This window comes from Rhodnius prolixus, unplaced genomic scaffold (genome assembly GCF_049639745.1).
Source record: "Rhodnius prolixus isolate KJV_2025 unplaced genomic scaffold, Rpr scaffold_2, whole genome shotgun sequence".
NCBI classification, from domain to species: domain Eukaryota; kingdom Metazoa; phylum Arthropoda; class Insecta; order Hemiptera; family Reduviidae; genus Rhodnius; species Rhodnius prolixus.
Window position 1 is genome coordinate 30,612,261 of NW_027411592.1, and position 15,829 is coordinate 30,628,089.

At 34.5% G+C, this 15,829-nt stretch overlaps 1 protein-coding gene across 2 annotated transcripts in view; it reads left to right on the forward strand.

Moving 5' to 3' along the window:
• Nucleotides 1-15,829, forward strand: part of LOC141449460 (uncharacterized) — a 290,112-nt gene that overhangs the window by 203,324 nt on the left and 70,959 nt on the right. The gene's annotated exons all lie outside the window — the stretch shown is intronic.

The window sequence follows — 15,829 nt, forward strand, 5'->3', positions numbered from 1 at the left end:
CGGAATACAGCTCTACGGAAGCGCCAAAAAATCAACCGACTTCAAACCTTGCAATCTAAAATTCTAAAAACGCTCAGGCATTTGATGCGCTCCCTTCTACGTCTCCAATCACACAATACACTCTGATCTAAATATTCCTCTCGTCTCTGAAATAGCCCAATCTCGATACACAAAACTCCACTCAAATCTACACAGTCATTACAACCCTCTGATCTACAACATGTCTACCACACTTCCTTCAAATCCACAGCGCAGATTAAAGCGGCGGTGTCCACGCGATCATCTCAACATATAACGCCGACCTCCTAGGATGGTTGCTGTATAAGCTTGCTAACCTGGGCGAACTAACGGCTTCCATCAATGAATGGTCGTCGTTCACTCTACTTACGCACTTTGCGCGCATGCATGTGCGCGTGTACGTACACACACACACACACACACACACACACACACACACACATATATATATATATATATATATATACGTGCATGTGTATTTGCGCTATCCTTATCTCTCAACTCTTTTGCTTGATGTATTGGATACACTTACAAAATAAATACACAAATTAAAAAATCAGTCTAGTTTTATTTATTAATAATAATAATACAGGTATATTTATTAGGCCAAATTTTAAAAGAAAACAAAAGATGAAAATCAATATCAATAAAAAGATAATACTCTAGGCTATACACCATCAGAGCGAGCTGGCATCAATATAAATCAATTAAAATTCTCTATACAAATTATAGACACTACTTAAAATCTATAATCTCTTATATTACATTTATACAGGGTGAACCAGTAAGTATTGTCCATAGGCCTACTGTGTGAAGTACATCTAAAGTGGAGTTCAATGACGTATTAGCCAACTTCATATTTTCCTCTGTTCTTGAGTGACGTCACTTTAAAGTTTTTTTCTAAAATCATTACTTTTTTTCAATAAAAATGTTATTACTCAGAAAGTTTTTTAATGCAATTTGTAACCTTTGACTTCCTTATTTAAAGACAGCCTACTTTAAAATTGACTACTGGTCCATCTAAAAGAGTTTTCAATGAATTAAACAGCTTGATAACTAACACTCTTGAGTGCTCGTGAACACGTTTTCTTGTAAAACAAACGTAATTTCTCATACGAAGATAAAAGGAATCCTGGGAAATGATACACCGTTTGAAAGCCCATTAAACAAGGAAACTTTTATAAAAAAAGTGCCAGCACCTAGGTCTGATAATGATCACATAAGAGCCGAATGAGTTTTCTTAAAATTTTCGATAACTTTTATTTTTCCAGCAATCGGAGGAAGATTGAGGCTGATTGGAGAATAACTTATGCTTCGAAATGGTATCAATTTTTAGGAAATTTATCTGTCTTTCTAACCGTGTCATCAGAATCGAATTCGGACTAAAACTTTATGAGTAATAACATTTTTATTGAAAAAAAGTAATGATTTTAGAAAAAAACTTTAAAGTGACGTCACTCAAGAACAGAGGAAAATATGAAGTTGGCCAATACGTCATTGAACTCCCACTTTAGATGTACTACACACAGTAGGCCTATGGACAATACTTACTGGTTCACCCTGGATAATAATTATTATTTTTTCATTAATATTATTTGCCTTTCTGTACAATCTGAGTGAACTATAAGAAATCCTGCGAGCTTGAAAGCATTCTATATCAAACCAGGTTTGTTCTTCCAGTGGTATTGAATCTTATTGTTTGTATGCAAAAAAGAGGAGAGAAAAATGTTAGCTCACAGTTGACTCTAAGTTCATAGTATTATATTTATAATGAAATTGTTCGGTATTTAATTCAAGTTTAAATTGGTGATCTGATTTGTTTTGAATTTCCAATTGAGTTTCGGAATTAGATTTAATGACTGGTCCGTACTACGGTCGTAGTTTTACTTATTTCTCTCCCCTGTACGTTATCGTTTACTGGCTTTTAAGTTTTAGATTTAAGAATAGCTTACCTTGTAGAAGCAAAAATAACAAAAAAAAAGTTTTTATAAAATTAACAAACTTTGTTATTTCAACTAACATATTTTATTAATAAAAGTATAAATTCTAGATATTATCTAGATATTCTTGTAAGATCGATTAACACTATTACATAATTTCAATAAAGCGAAGATAAACAATTCACCATAACTTTTAGAATAATAATAAACTTGGCTGTTTTACATGGGAACTCCTCGGGCAAAGAAAATGTTCGTATTAAACATTTACATAAATTAAATGGATAATTAGAGAATTAATGCTATTTTTTATTAAAGCCTTAGAACACCGGATAGGGACTACTGTACTTCTCTTACTGGAATACATTTGTGAGTGGGTGTTCAAATTGTCTTATATCTTTCAAAGAAATCACCAATCAGAAGCTAGAATGTACGGTTTTATCTTCTTTGAAGGCAGAAATATCTTTGTTGTCAGCCGGGATATCAAGTCATTATTAACATTAACTTTATGAAGAACACTTTTACTTAAATATTTAACAAAGAAAAAGAAGCAAAAAATTCCGAACTTGAAAAGTGATTTCTATTTGAAACAATTTCAATTTCAAGATTTTTGCGAAAGCTGAAAGATATTATTAAAACTGTCCGGTAGGACAGTTGTACGTATAAGGGTTGATCGTCAAAAACTGCACGAAAAAGCGTAACGTTGAAAAACATCCAAATTTGACAATTTTTTTCTCTTTTTCTATAAAAGATAAAATTCCCAATTTTTCTTTAAAATAAAGGGCAAACCCTCCTTTATAACTGTAATTTTTTTGCAAAAACCCAGATCTAATAGGTTTCGAGAAAAAAGTTGCCGAAAATGAGCAAAAACGGCATTTTCAAAAAATCTTCTTCTTCTTCTTCTTCTTCTTGTTGTTGTTGTTGTTGTTACCTTTTTTGTAAACAACGTAGCGCCTAAAGGCGCGAACCGATTTTCATGAATGAGGTGTCATTCGTTTCGGAATTTTATGTAGTTTGTGCCTTTTGGGGGTCTCGACGCAGTACATCGAATGGGAGAGGAGTTAGCCCCCTTTATGTAAGGCCCTCTACAAAATTATTATTACTAATTACTCTGTAAATCTTGGCCCGATTTTAATAAAATTTGGTAGGATGATAGGGTTAGGGCTCCCCTACGTAACATTAAAGCGGCAATCAGCTCTTACACTTGTTAAGGAAAAGTATAGCGATCGTTTCAAATTATCGACACGTGAACCGATTTTCATGAATGAAGTGTCATTCGAATCGAAATTTTGTACAGTTTTGCACTTTTAAAGTCTCGACGCTGTGCCTCATAAGGAGGGGAGTTTGCCCCACCCAAGTAAGGCCCTATCTAAAACTATTATTACCAATATTTCCATAACGCTTAGTCCGAATTTGATAAAATTCAGCTCGAATAAGTGGTTAAAGCTCCTCTACTTGGCTGTGAAGTGACATCAAGCTCTTGCACCTACTAAAAGGTAGTACTGCAATCGTTAAAATTATCAATGAGTGAACCGATTTAAATCATTAAATTGTTGTTCGATTAAAACATCTTTGCCTCTTTGCCTAGAAGTACTGCAATCGCAGTTTATTTTTCTTACTCCTCTTAAAAGGAAGTACTGAAATCGCAGTTTAATTTTGCTATTTACGTACAAATACATTCCTATGTTATTCAAAACGCTTTTTCAAAAAAATTATTATTAAGGATGGTTTGGGGGACCGCAACTATAATCATTCTTTAAAAAGATCTCTCCAGTGGTAGTTACGGTTCCGACTTAACACCTTAACACGTTATAATGATAGAATTGCTTATTCCAAATTTAAAAAAATCCGTAAAGCAGTTATGTAACTTTGCAAAATAGACAAAAAGGAAAGTCTATCCAAAAGGTACAAAAATCTCCTTAACAAAAACTTACAGTTTAAAATGTTAAGTATAAGGGTTGATTAAACGCCAAAAGGTACACAAATCAGCAAGCACCCAACATTTCATTAATTCTTCTGAAGGAGTTGATCCACTAAGAGAAATAAGAACAACCACTATGATGATGAATTCTTATTATTTTATTTTATTCTCAACAACATGGGTTAAGGCAGTCAAACGAACACAACGCTATATGAATATAAAACAAAAACCTCTAGCTTCAATATTTTTTTACATTCAATATATCACACATATGTTTTATCATCTGTCCGTATTATTATAATTATTTAATAATTAATATGATTTTAACCAATTAAAATATTCGCCCACAGCTCGTCCAACCTGACCTTGATTGGTCTCACAATCAAACAGTAATTCTTAGCAAAATTAAAATTAAAATTATGAAAATAAATAACAATAACATTAGAATCCAAAACAGAAATTAGAAAAGTACAAAACATTAAGTTTGAAAAATTAAGCAAACTTAAAACAAATGAGTTCAATAGTCTGCAATTGGCTAACTATTAGGTAACCACGGTTTCATGTTCACAGGTGAACTTTTATGGAATTTAGTAAATCCATTGGGATTGAAGCCAGAACCCCCATCGAAAACTAACTTAACTGGCTTGTGGTATTGGGAAAAAAACGAGTAGCATGCTTGCCATTTAATAACTTCATAAGCGTTAGCAGTACGCATTGGATAACTTTCATTGTCGAACTGTTTCTGCACAAGGATCGAACCATAGCCTTGTGCACTTGCATCACAGTGCAACTCAGTAAGTGCAGTGGGTGAATAAATAGCTATCAGCGGCTCTGATATTAGGAAATTCTTAAGTCGCTCAAAACAATTTGATTCTTCTTCGGACCATACGAAATTGATTTTAGATTTCAACAACTTATATAGTGGCTGGGCGACAATAGCAAAGTTATGAATAAATTTTCGGAAATAAGAAATTAATCCTAAGAAGCTATGCAATTCGCGAAAATTTTTGGGTATTGGGTAATTTGCAACTGCAGCAACATTTGCTGTGGAGGGACAAATCCCTTCATCATCCACTAAATACCCCAAGTGACAATCGGGTTTAACTGTGAGTGCTAACTCTAAATTTGTTACGGGCTCTTTAGGTTTTTCAACATCATTATAATTTTCTTTAATAATATTTTTGACTTTACTTTGAATTTCCCATGATAATTCATTATTTATATCCAAATCAGGTTCATTAAGTTTTACGTTATTGGAAATATCAATATTTAAAATATCAGAAATACATTCACCTATCGGTTCTTCAACTAATGTACTTTTAACGTCAATATAAACATTATTACCCTGAAACTTAACCTGTATTCCATCATATGACAGGAAATCTCGACCTAATAAACAGATAGAATTTATAGTATTTTCCGGAACAACATAGAAAGTAATTGGAATTTTAATTGAATTAACAGATACATTTTGTTTAAGCTCTCCTAATATATTTAATTTACTTTGATTGACTCCATCAAATTGAAATTTACGCGTATACGGACTTATAATAACATTGACAGGCAAAATATGTTCAGAAATTAGAGAAATTGGGCTACCACTGTCTAAAGTAGCGCTAATTTCTACGTCGTTTACCTCTAGCTTAATTTTTACTTCGTAGGTTGGTGCTAACGATGAGCTCTCTGCAATCCAGCCAATCTCCTTATGCGTAGTACCTTCCGTGAGTTGTCTCGATGTGGGACGTAATCGTGGACAGTCCTTTCTTTGATGTCCTTGAGATCCGCATTTGAAACAGGAATTAGGTTCTCGTTTCGGAGCCGTGCATGCTGAAGAAACATGACCCATTTTCCCGCAGTTGTAACATCGAACTACATTCGCCACACTCGTAGTACCTGCATTTTTCACTCTTCTTTCCTGCACTGACTCTGGAAATTTCTTGAATGCTAACGATTGACATTTCTCTTGATGTACTTTACTGCTTAACTTTATTTCTTCATAAATATCAATTCTTTTCTTAAATTCTGCAACCGTAGAACAGCCAAAAAGAACAACTTTGTTTCTAATGTCATCATTGATGCCGTCGATTGTATATTTAATTAATGCATCATCTTCGATACTACCCCTTCCTGCCAGTTCGCGCATGTGACAAAAGTATTCTTTAAGTGTCTCTTCTTTTTTCATTTTTCTGTTAACTAGCATCTGATGTAGAGTAGCACTATTTATCGTAGTTGGAAATTCAGCTCTTAAGACCCTCTTCAAATTAACCCAACTGTTTACATTCGGCTCACAATTAATTACTGTTTTTGCAAATCCTTTTATCGATTTCTTGGCATATATAAAAGTTTCCAAATCGTTCCATTTCAATAATTTCCTCATATCTTCAAATTCTTTAATCCACCGATTAGCGGTGTAATTGTCACTACCGGTGAAAGGACGAATAGAATCTTCTATATCTCTTAATAAAAATTTGGGATGGTAACACAACTCTGAATTACTTCTTTCTTCATCTTCTTTATTTTCTTCTTCTTTTACATCTTGCTCTTCAGTATCTTCATCTTCTTGCTCATTAACCTCTTCATTTAATATTTTTAAATTTTCTAAATTCATTAGACTTGTACAAATACGTTTGGATAGTTCGTCCGCATTTCCGTCATGGTCAATGTTAAGAATATTGCAGATTAGTGTAAGGTCACCATCAGTTAAATTTTCATGTATGAATTTAAGTTTGGCCTTATATTCTTCTGAATCCAACAAGAAACTAAATCCTTCAAATTTTCTGAGTCTAGCTCTTTTCTGACGATTTCCTTCGCACTCAAAAATTAATAAGTGGAGTGCTCGAATAGCGTTAATGGTAGAATTGCTAATATTTTTGTTAATTCTATCAATTTCTCCTAACGACGTCATATTTGCAAATAAATTAAACCAATGTAGTATATAACTGAGTTTTACTTACGGCCGATGAACAATCTGAATTGCTATTACTTCCTCGCAAATCAATTAGTTTATACGACAACTCTTCACTATTTTTCTATGTTCAATTCGTTTCCTTTTCTTTGCAATATAACTTTATCTGCCTCTGATCAACTTTATCTGCCTCGTACCAATTTGATCTGCCTCGAACCAATTTGATCTGCCTCGAACCCCACACCTGAAGCTGAAGGAGTTGATCCACTAAGAGAAATAAGAACAACCACTATGATGATGAATTCTTATTATTTTATTTTATTCTCAACAACATGGGTTAAGGCAGTCAAACGAACACAACGCTATATGAATATAAAACAAAAACCTCTAGCTTCAATATTTTTTTACATTCAATATATCACACATATGTTTTATCATCTGTCCGTATTATTATAATTATTTAATAATTAATATGATTTTAACCAATTAAAATATTCGCCCACACTTCATTAATATTTAAGTAATTTTACTGCATTAATTTTCATTAATATTTTTTAGAATTTATTAGATGTCACAGACCCTTATTCTGGCCACTTCATTTATAATATTTTTTTGTTATAATTATGATAAATCACTTTTATAACATATGTACATGCATGTTAAAGTAGAAAAAGACAAAGTTAGAGTAGGCTACTGTCTTGAATTCGTCTTACCGAAATATTCGTGAGCACAAATAACACACAGTTAATAACAAGTAGATTATTCAACAACAATTATTGATTTCTCAATTGTAATTTAATTTAGTCCCCCAAATTTTACTTATAGTAAAATACTGGAATAATTAGCTGTCCTAAAAATATGCCTATCTCATTTATTTTTTATTACAACTTTGTGGGATGAATACCTAGATTGAGAATGTAATTGAAGAAAACTATATTATTTGCGATAAAGCCAGATAATTATTACCTATTATTATAAACGTTTGACTACTACATAAAATAACAATTACGTAATTGAAAAATGAACTTAAACCGACGATTTTTATTTAAAAATAAAAATAAATAAATAAAATCATTGATGTATGTTGGTGTAAGCATTTTTTAAAAAAGGTTTTGCATTTTTTAGCCTCATAATTTTTTTTTTTTATAACGTTTTTCTTTTTAACCTGTAATTAACAGTTTGATTATTATAAATAACTAGATATTACAGTCAATCTGCAGTGCTACTTGAACATATATTTTGTAGAGGAAAATGGCCAGCATAAGGGTCTGTGACATCTAATAAATTCTAAAAAATATTTATGAAAATTAATGCAGTATAATTACTTAAATATTAATGAAGTATGAATGAAATGTTGGGTACTCGCTGATTTGTGTACCTTTTGGCGTTTAATCAACCCTTATACTTAACATTTTAAACTGTAAGTTTTTGTTAAGGAGTTAACATATCAGTTGCGATGATGGATTTTATAAACGGAATCTTTTTCACGCTAGAGGAATGTTAAATTTAAACTCTCTTTGATATAGGGGTTGTTAAGTCTATTATATTCAGAGGAATCCATATAGCTGATTTAAAAAATGGACATTAACTTCTGCTCCCAGTCAAAGAGATTTATACAGGAGATTAAGCCTAGCATAATTGCTGAATTGGATGATTTAGGGATCCTAGAGGTGCTGATTAACTCACATGCAGCAGCTCGCCACTTGACCAAAGGAAGGGACTCGATAGGCATATTGTCTTTATTGATTACCCATGCTTCGTGCAATTCATTTTGAAAGTCTTTAAAGTAGATGTAATTCAGAGAGTCAAATTTATTAACTTGTCCTTAACGGACTTAAAAAGGTATTGAGATGAGACTGACTGGAAAGCTTAGAGACTACCAGTGTAAAGACTGAATATAAGATTTGGATGAGAGTAAGAGAGTTTTCCATCGGATAAGAAGGGGCCTTTGTCGGATCCTAAGACTCAAGGCATTTTCCTTAAGATTAACAAAAAAAATTGAAAACTAAAACCAAAAATCACTTCCATTGTCGGCCACGAACAATCAAGCAATCCATAGAGTCTGTAGAGGGTCTCCAAATCTCAAACGTACCCTGCGAGATGGTTCATTCAATGGACTCAAGCAATTAGAGTCTTTATTTACGGGCGATATTCATTTAATTTATTATATTTAAATTTATTTATATTTGTAGGATTACAAATATAAATAAATCGTTAAAATAACCGTTAATATGAAAATTTAATTGCTCAAATTTGACGCAATGAGTAAATACTATTTATTTAGGGAACACATAATCATAATGATGCTAACTGTAAGCTGTTGGATTGATTTTAGAAAATAGGATGATTATTTATCCATTTGGTTATTGTAACTACAAAATTACTTATCCACAGAATTACATTTGATAATTGAACTAGCCACTAAGATTAATTACATAGAAAATAACTAGTTAATAAACTGGGCCAATAATTAACTGCTAAGGATTAAATGAAAAAGGCGGAAATAAAAAAAAAATTAAAAAGGTGCGGTCGTCTTGAAAGGATCTGTGAACGGTATCCTGAATGTTACGGAAATTCACCTGCCTATCCGACTGAGCAGTGCTCTCTACTAAATTACCTTCTGTTGTTGTCTTATTAATTAGTGCTGCAATGGGAGCTACTGTTCTATTCATTAATTTCACTAGAGCGTCCCTTTTTCTCCTCCTTTTTGAAATCAATTGCTGCTTGTAATTTGAGCAGATTCAATTAGCTATTAGGGAAGTAATAGACAATAGTAAAACGGGTTAAGTTGATGACGTCTAAAACACATAAATATGAGCTATTTATTTTGGTTTGTAAGACTTTGATGCAATCTTACAAATAAATACGAGGTGTGGCTATTAAATAACGAGACTATTGCTAAAAAACATTTTATTTTAAATTTATACATATTTAGTACACCCCTCCCCTATCCCTACAACGCTCCATGCGAATTTACCATTGTTCGAAACAGTGCTGAAAGTCTTTTTCTGTGAGCTCCTGCATGACGCGTGCCGCTTTTTCTTTCTCAGCTTCAACGGACAGCTTCGTATCCCTTTTAATGCACACTTGATTTTGGGGAACAGATAAAAGTCACATGAGACCAGGTCAGGCGAATAAGGTGGATTGCCCAAAACTAGAATGTTGTACTTGGCTGGAAATGTCTTGACAGACAATGCAGTGTGAGCCGGCGCGTTGTCTTGATAGAGAACTCATGACTTGTTCTTCCACAAATCGGGCCGTTTTTTCCTTACTCTTTCACGGCGTTGAGCAAGCACCTCACGGTAGTAATGTTGATTAATTATAATCGATATTTTCATCCGTTTTGGACGTGAAAGGGAGGTCATTATCTCTGACGTCTTCTCGGCCATCCTGGAAACACTTGAACCACTCAAAAACTCGCGCTCGTGATTAACATTCATCGCCATAAACTTCTTTTAATAAAAGATAAGTTTCAGTAGCGGTTTTACCCAGTTTCATGTGAAATTTCACGTCAATTCGTTGCTCTACTACATGTGTAGTATCATGTTTTCGGCAAAACGAAACTAACACCTCTTACACAGACGACGGTTATGGTCAGACAGATTTCTCTACAAACACGTGAGACGCTGAAATCGAAACAGAATGCTTTACGCTGCACAGCTGTCGGTCGTTAGGATTTGGCGCTTGCATATTTCTTCTGTAGCAGCATCAGGTTCGTTATTTAATAGCCACACCTCGTAATTATTACGCAGTTTTTGGAAAGAAAATTGTAAGTTAAGCAGAAACAAATGGTTCTCTGTAAATAGTTCCCAATCTGGAGCAATGACGTGTACGCTGAGTTTTCATTGCAGCGAAACTTCGTTTAGTATTCAGGTGTTAGTAAATGTTTTATTATTTGGGCGAATACTACGCCATCAGTGCTAGATTCATTCAGGATATTAAACATTATTTGTTTAATTAAATAAATTGGACATACAAACAGAATGAAGATATTATTAAATGTAACATTAGACGAACACGTTCTTAAGTAAAAGAGCAATCCTCTTTAAAAAAAAAAAAAAAAAGAAAGAAGATATTTGCATATTCCAAGTCTGATCTGGAAAGCCTCTTCACTATTTTCACGCCAATTAGTGTAGTGAATTTCCAAGTGGACTTCCGTCGTCTTAGGTGGTATAGCCTGAAGCAGATTCTCTTATAAATATAAAACGTGTAGGAACTCCATTGCTTCTTATGTTAATGATCACACCATAGCCTAATACTAATTGACTAGAATTGCATGCCTCTACTAGGCATGATATCCTGCTTATATACACCAAACAGCCAGAGATGTGGGGTTCAAGGGCTTAATCCTAAAATAATCAGCCTGCGACTTTTACATCCTAAAGTTAGCTTATGTTATGTCTCCTACTCAATGAATTTTATATTTCCTAAACACTTCATTCATTGTAATCAAGTTAATAAAATACATAATTATGGCCAAGATATTTACGGATGCGTTGGACTATTCAGTTACATATTAGTACCCTTGCAACCCAGTTGTTCACCGGCATTTTTCTGCTTTATGAGAGAGAGTGATGGTTGATGAGCTAGATGGATGATGTGGCTTCAAGCCCAAGAAATTGTCCAAGAAGTTTAATGGAGGTTGTAGTGTTGGTTTTGGGGCTGCTATGGAAACAGTGCTGTTTATTTAGTTATTCGGGGCAGCTATCAATGTTTCACTTATCGTGAGTCGGTACTATCAACTTATTTTTTAAAATAATGATTTTTCTCGTTTATTATTCAAACTCACTATAATTGTAAGTTTTGGTGTAAAACATTGGGCCAGGTTTCCACCGCAGCCTACGCAATTTCATCTATCTGTTACCAAGTTAGAGTGTAAAGGAAATAAATAGAAGAAAAAGAATTAACATGTAGGCGCGGTCCGTTGTAAACCAGTAGTAGTTTAATCTTAACATGTGTGTAACGATAGTCTAATGCTCCAAGTCGGTGTGTAGATAGAATCGTTGTACCAGTAGCCGGGAAGAGATTCTGTTGTAAGTCTTCTGTGTTATGGAAAGGGAACTCTAATACAAGCAAGAGTTTTGCCTATCTGGCCCGGGTATCTCTCACGACGGCTCTTCAAACTTAATTGAGAACCCCGTCATAGAACAACCAAGTATACCCTCAAGGTGGACGCAAGATCGTGAGAGATTGTTGTAAATAGATAAGTCTCGGTAGCCATTTTTACACCTACATCCAACTGAAGATTTCTGGAAAGTACCACATCCTTTTAATAAAGTTTTCTCTCATTCAAAATGGCCGCCCATAAAGTGCCACTCTTTTTCTTTGTAAATAAACAGTTAGTTGTTGGACCTGGACTTCCATAAAGTAGTAAAGTTTGTATTCTTCACTTCCACCATTTTGCTTCAACTGTGTAATGTCTTCATCACTGTAAAAGGAAAAACTCCCAATTAGTGAAAAATATTTTATAAGAACTCACACGATCTTCTCTTACCGTATTACGTAATCAAATTCTCTTGAAACATAGAATTTATACTGACTTCAGTTTTTAAAATGTCATGTATAAAACAATGATACTGCTTAAAAAAGCGTAACGTCACAGCTCCGCCAAAATGCTAATATAATCAATCATTCCTACGAAAAAGTTACTCACGAAGGTGTAGGTTAGGCCTGGCAGAGTTCAAATCACTCTCAATGGCGAGTGGCTCGAAAATTAAAGAAAATTAAAAAAGAAAAACCATTCTGTACAGTCACACATCAGTTCCGGTCAATTCTTGTGCTTCCGCTTCGGAATTTATTGGGCAGATCCAAGGCATTAGTACTTTTAACTATGTATTAAAAAAAGTAGCACCGAATGTCAAAAATCTTATTGATGGAAACGTCAGTAGTCAAATTAGGAGAATCGGCAGCTGGGATGGTTTGGCCATATCTGCAGGAGAAGCGGAGAGGAGAAAATGAGGTGCTTGATGGAGGCCAAATCTGAAGGCCGCAGACCAAGATTTGGCTATTTGAATTACAACGAACGATTGGCACAAAAGCGAGGTCAAACAAGGTCATCTATCCGAAAATCGGCAAATAATAGAGAAGAGATCGTCCGATGGTCAAAGGCCTAAGCTATCTAATTGCTCGACGCTGAAAGGCATAAGAGCTAGACAAAGAAGAAGAAGTACATATCAGTTCCGGACAATTCTTGTGCTTCCGCTTCGGAATTTGTTGGGCAGGTCCAAGGCATTAGTACTTTTAATTATGTATTTAAAAAAGTCGCACTTACTGTCAAAAATCTTATTGTTGGAAACATCAGTAGGACAAAATCTTAATTTAATACCACGATATTGTTTTCTGTGCATTTTTTTTATTTTTTTGTGATATTCTGTTTTTACTCTCACTTACACGCCCTCATTCGCAACTTGTTAATACACGCATACAAACGACCAAAGTGTTCGTTTTAAGGGGCAGGGTCTGAAAACTTATGGTTCTTGTTTTGAAAGATATTGAGGGTTGAGATAATTACTGAGAAGTAAGATTTGGTAAAAGTACTCGATTGTAAGAAAGATATACTCAGATCTTAACGATCGATTTATTTTAATTAGTAGAACTTAGAGAATGGTTCATAGTAAACGCGCTGGATGTCCCAGTTTCGGCTTCAGGGTATAGTTTCCCCGTGCTAGCAAGCTCTTACTGTCTTCAATGAAAACCCTCGCTAAAAACTGAAACATATTCTGAGTTTGTACTTTGTCCTCCGCGTTTCAATAGAAAGAATGTCAGTTAAACTAGAAAACTGCCAGCTGAATGCTCGTGTTGATCCTTGTAATTACTTCTGGAAGAGACAGGGACATGTCTCCTGCAAACAAATGAATATTCTAGGAATTTTTGGCTGTTTTTCTTATTTTTATAGTTTTTCTTGCAGAAAAAAAAAAATGACGTATCTGTTTGTTGATTGTTTATTCATTAATGGAAAACACTTTTGCCGTTTCAGTATTAGGGGATATAGCAGACGAGCCTTGGTTTTGGCCGGAGGACGGGTGTTCGGTTGGCATGCTGTTGGGAAATTAGGCAGCAAAAAAATCGCAAAACACATACGCACTCGTCCGGGTAGCAGTTTCCATGTGTGCGAGGTTGACATAACGGCGACAAGTACCGACCCTTGTTTTTTCATGATTCCCACTTTTTTATCCATGTACCACCATGCTGTAGTAGCTTTGTTACATTCTAAAACTGGGCTCGTCTCTACGTAGATCCACCCCCGCCTATTCATACACTTACACCTCATTTACAATTCCATGCGACCCGAGCGAAAATATATGTACTTTTCATTTCTAAATGTCTCTCATCCAGAGCACTGTAAAAGAGAGAATTTTAATAATGAGATTTGAGGTAAACATGCTCTGCCACGCTTCCTCCACCCCTCTCCATCTTTCTATTTGAAAAAGTGTAATGTCACATAAATGGATAATGCATTTGAATTTATATTTATGTCCCGATACAACGGGCATCCTCATAGCGCCTTAAATTTCGTTAGCTAATTTATTCTCGGATCTCTGTATATTTGACATGTCACCGATATTATCATAAATAAACAGCAAACTTTTATTTTCTTTTGCTACCAACCCTCTGTCTCCCCAAAAAAATACAAAAATAAAGGGAATCCCATGCTATATGAACATTCAGACTTCTGATTCGCATTATAAAATAACCATATGTTTTCCAGGTAAGTCTTTTTCTACTGTAAAAGGATTCTCGTCAAAAATTCATTGATTTTTATTTTTGGTATTTTTTCTGCTAGTACGATATAGGTATACCTTAAAGAAGGACAGGGTCATAAGGTCAGTGAAATTCACTGAACTCTTCTAATAGTTACTATTTTTTTATTTGGAAATCAAGTCATGAAGTCTGGCATGTAAGGAAAATGATTTTCCATGCTGGAGCCAGAATCAGTCTAACCAACTCCGTATGTAATCGCTACACTTCTGATTCTAGCGGTTGCTGATCAGGGCTACAACGGTCCTGTTTGGCGAATAATACGTTATTCAATAACAATTCTTAAATTAGAGAAATGATGGCAAATAAGACCTCCTAAATTAGGCCATTCCTCCATTGAAAGAACCCATGAGTTCAAGTTACTATATGGATTTTCACACGACTCATACCAACGTAAAGAGAACTTTGAACGAGCTTTTAGGGATCTACCTACTCATTAATGTAATTAATTCAGAGTTTTAGTATTATATCATACTCTTGATTGACAATTAGGAGAAAAATTCAAAGAAATGCTCAAGGCAGGCGCCTTGGTGTAACTCAACGTCGAGGGCGTCCCAGGGTGCACAATCTCACTCCTGCCACTAGTCCCAGCAGCAAGCCTTTGTGCAAGCATATCCTAACACCAGCAACGAATAAATTTCAATCAGAATCAGTATCTGTGAAGTCAGGACACATTTCTGAGCTTGACGAGGAGATCAGACTTTATCTTTCCCTACCAACACATTTCTGCGCACCACGCAAGACTCAGGAAGTCTCCAAAGTGCCAGCTGATTCCTAGGCATCACGTGAATGTCCGATTTTACCTCCCAGTACTGATCCGTTTTCGTAACTCATTAAGCAGATACTCGTTGCAGATATTTATTGTCCTTCCGCAATCAATTTATTCATAACAGTTAATCCTCTAGAGAGGTAGACAGGTGATTAAAAATTGGTAATGACTTAGTACTTTTTATGCAGCAATAAAACTGGAAATCCACTTATGGAGGCCATAATAAGTTGGAGCTCATCTAGAAACAACCACATTTTATAGCCGTCTTGCAATTTACTAAATTTGTCTGCCTGCTTTGGGTATAAATTTGTTTTTAACCGTAACTTTAACAGTCAGTTTGATTTGTATATATTGTTAGCTGTCGGTATTGTTTATATGTTCTAGCATTTATAATAAGATAGGTGTATTATATATTAAAGGAATATATGTACAAGTGTTGTTGTCTGTTGCTGGTATCTTGTAGGCAGTAGCTCTTTCTAAAGTATGTACATCACTAGTAGCATAACGCGCTGTCTTACTAA